Source organism: Apteryx rowi, unplaced genomic scaffold, assembly GCF_003343035.1.
Source record: "Apteryx rowi isolate R43461 unplaced genomic scaffold, aptRow1 scaffold_75, whole genome shotgun sequence".
NCBI classification, from domain to species: Eukaryota; Metazoa; Chordata; class Aves; order Apterygiformes; family Apterygidae; genus Apteryx; species Apteryx rowi.
In genome coordinates, this window is record NW_020451038.1 from 1,318,005 (window position 1) to 1,322,197 (window position 4,193).

A 4,193-nucleotide genomic window follows, 5' to 3' on the forward strand; every position below is an offset into this window, starting at 1 on the left:
ATCTGAACATGAGGAAAAACTTCTTTACTGTGAGGGTGACAGAGCACTGGAACAGGTTGCCCAGAGATGTTGTGGAGTCTCCTTCTCTGGAGATATTCAAAACGCGCCTGGATGCAATCCTGTGCAACGTGCTGTAGGTGACCCTGCTTGAGCAGGGGGGTTGGACTAGATGATCTCCAGAGGTCCCTTCCAACCTCAACCATTCTGTGTGATTCTGTGAAGATGCTGTTGTGGTGCACGGCATGCGCAGGGTGGGCTGGAGGCTTCTCTGTGGCAGAAGTGTGGAAATGGGATGTATGCATATACCCCTCTGAGCCCAGATGTAGGCAACAGGGGTAGGACTAGAAGCCTCATATTGAATTTTTTTGTTGTTCCCAGGAGCATGTGGATAGAAATGGTCCTGTCAGGCTGCAATGCCAAGGAGACAGCGCTGGCGTGGTGGTCTGCATCCTGGACCCACAACGCTGCCTCTCCTGACAGCAGTTTTTGGCTCGGGGTGAAGACTGTGTCAAGGTGCCTGGCTGGCCAGCGGGAGCACAGTGGTGTTTGCACGCATCCTGCATGGCGATCCTCCGAAAACTCGCCCCTGCGAGCCAGGACTGCCACCCTGGCTGGCGCCAGGAGAGCAAACGCTGCCAGCCAAGGAAAGGGTACGCTTGCAACAAACCCCTTCAACAAAAAACAGTTCAGCCAGCTCTGGTTGAAGCGCAGCAGCATCCCCCCCCTCTATCCATCACCGTCAAGGCTGCTGGGGTCCTGCTCAGACAGGATTTGGCACCAGTGATGCTCAGGCTTGGTCCTTCGCTCTGTGTAATAAAGCTAGTGTCTGCAATGACAGTATATGTTCATTGGTGTTATTCTGATAACTATTTGACTGTGAAATCTGAATTGCAGGTCAAAACTTGTGAGCACCTCACACAGAAACTGCAGACGTGGACAGCTTGCAGGTAAACTGCTGGATTGACTGAATCCATCTCTCTGTCTCTTCCTCTTGCTGTTACAGAGTCTTTTTGCTTCCTCCCATTTCTGTCTCTCAGAGGGATTTTTTTTTTTTGGTGTTCAAACACTATGGGATGTTTTTAGCTCTACCCTGCATTTTTCTGGTGCATTGCAATTCCCCTCAAGTTTAAAGAGGTCCTCTAGGAGCTAATAAAGCCCATGAAGTAATCAGGTGAAATATGGCACAAGGGAGAAATTCTATTACCAGAAAAGACTGATGAGTTCAGGGAATTAGTGGGGGGAAAATGAAAATTATATTAGTAATAGTTGTTTATTACCTGCACTAAGGCACCAAACACCCTAACGAGAGAGTGCTGAGGCCCAGCGCTCGCTGATGGCCATGGGGCCTGTTTCGCAGAAGCCATTTTTCTGTTATTCTAAAGCAGCTTAACTCAGTCCAGCTTAACTCAATCAACTCAGTGCTGGATTTGCTCAGGGACTTGTCTTCCAAGGCAGACTCAGCAATCACTGCAGGAAGGGAATATATATCTGTATATAGATACCTCTATAGATACACATATATGAGTGCAGATGCTGCCAGGTCAGCGACTGGCGGGTAAGGTAGCGGGAGCCCCGTGATGCCTGGCGGGGGCTGCTCGGCACGTTTGCTGTGCCGGGGGAGGCACTGGCGGCTGGTCAGCAGCACTGACGGCCCCATTGTGCCCATGGTGCTGCGGGAGYGCAGCCAGCAGAAGGCCCCACAACGCCGCGCGCCGGGGTATTCAGCCCTGTCAACAGCAGGGCTCCTGTCTCGGAGGAGAAGCAGCAAGGGTCAGGCACAGCGACAGCATTCAAACGCCAGCAAAAGCTTTCCAGGGCTGTGCTGTTTACCCAGGCAGGGATCACAGCGGGATGTTTAATTGAACCGTGTTGTGCTCCTTTGCCCTCGGTGGATATGTGCTGGACTAATGCAAATTTGCATGTAATGCAGACAGATTAAGAGACCTGCAGATGTGGAGTCCACTCTGCTCCTGCAGACAGCCAAGTCGGGGACAAGACAGCGTTGGAGGACCTTGCCTGTAACTCTCATCTCAGTGCTGCATTACAAAAAGCCTCTTCCAGGAACCACATCTTCCTGCTTTCAAGCGTTACCGCTGGGGCTTGTTGGAAGCCCACCAAGAAGATTGCTTGAATGTGATATTTTTGTCCCGCCCTGTCCAAGAGCAGAGTCGTTCTTGAAATGAAAGCCGTTCCTCCTGGAAGCATGGCTTAAACCAGGTCTGGAAGAGTCACTCAAAGGACAAACAAGCTGCCGAGCCCCGGGAAACTGCTTCGATGTGAACCGTGGCTGCCCTGGTGCGCTCGGTGTCAGGCAGCCCCACAGCCACAGCTGACAGCATCGGTGCGGGCGGCGCTGCTCCTCTTGCACACATCATTAACGGTGTCCTGGCCGCCGCCATCCTCTTCCCGTCCTGCTCCGAGCCGCACTTAATCTTCTAAACTGCGCTTTCCTGCTTGCCTTTTGCTCCCTCGCGACCTCTCCTCCCAGCTGCCAAGCGAATATGTCACGCCGTATCGATCGGTGCTGCATGCGCCCGGACCGCTTTGAGCCTGCCTGCTCCTCAGGACCTCGTATTTTATGGGCACTGCTCTTCTTCCTCGCAGCTGCTGGTTTTCCCACGGCTCGGCACCCTGCCGCATCTCGGCACCCTGCCGCTGCCCACAGGGGCTCACCAGGGGGAAAGTGGAGGGCAGAGAAGAGCTGCCACTTCTCACCGGTGTTTTTTCTCCAGTTTTGGAGATGTTAGCGGGGACATTAGCTATGCAGAGGGTCGCCTAATGCACAGATATGCCCTCATCAATCTTTTAACTGACAGTGTCTTAAAGGTTATGTAACTTGAGCAAAAAACACTGAGATGGTAAAACCAGCAGCTCGCCACAGCGAATGCAGTGTAAGCAGCTCAGACCTCGTGAGCTGAAGAAATATGTGTCTTCAGTCAGGATTAGCACTTTTCCCCTCCCGACTGATGACAGAGCTGTGGCAAGGAGACCCCTGTCAGCCCTCACACCTTGACTCTTGCAAGTCTGACCCCRGGCCAGAGGGGACAGGTCTCCTCAGGAGCTGCATTTGTTCTCCAGGTAGCTCCTGGATACAGAGCGGCTGTCAGATGCAGAAAGAAAAGGGGAAAAAAAACTGTATTTTTCTTGTGGAGCTGCGTGAAAAAATTTCTTCATAGAGCCTTTGAGGCAATTAGCCAGCGGTAGCAGATGGCACGTGGAATTGTTCCTAAAAATGAACCAGTTACGATGCTGCCCTACATAGAAGTTAAGAGATATTAAAGCCGCACGGTTTTCAAAGAAATGTGGATGAAAGCGCATGCAGTTTGCAACCTGCCTGGTGCTGCTGTACAGTTTGCGTGTGTGTGCACGTGTGTGCTGGTTCAGGAGTGCTATTAGCCTTGGCACCAGCTCTCTAATGTCAAGCAAGGGCAACCAGCTATACAGAAAGCCCAGAGGTGGGGTTTGGAAACTCTAGTAGTGCCATTTATTGATGAGGACAACAGTATCTTGCACTGCCTCAGTCGTAAGGGAATTTCTTTAACCTGTGTTATGCAAGTGCCCATCCTGTCTGGCCAGCCCAAAAAGTTTTGGAGGAATTTGCACCTTTGCAAATTTTACCATTTACTTCAGGAGCATCAGGCCTTCCCTCCAGGGCCAAGCTCTGCTGCCACGATGGCTTTGAACTGCGTCATTGCCAAACATCATCTTCTGTACAGAAAACTTGTTGGGAAAACATAAAATGTTCAAATACAGCAGGTGGAAGAAAGGCTTTGCACCCTCCAAGACTAAAATGCCTGAACTGGTGGTGCATTTTCTCTGCAGGAGACACTGGGGCTGAGGCGCCGGCGGGGCCACGCGGGGCTTCGTGCTCTTGCTTGGACACCTGCCTCAAAAAGTTAGTGCGACAGCTCGGGTCTCTCGCTCCTAAAAATCCCTCAATATGCTTGTCTTCAACAAGAGTAAAGGCTAAATAAACACATCTAAACAAGTGAAAAGCACGTCAACATTCAACTTCAAAATAAAATGCAGTGAAGTGTGAAATTATACCTTTTATTCCATAAATCTCCAGCAACCGGCACAGTTATATAACTTGTATCACGCTTTACTACTGGCAGAGTTTAACACATTATGCAAACCCCATAAAGTAATTACATTTCATCTCAACAAAGAAACAAAATCCCAGTTCATTCACC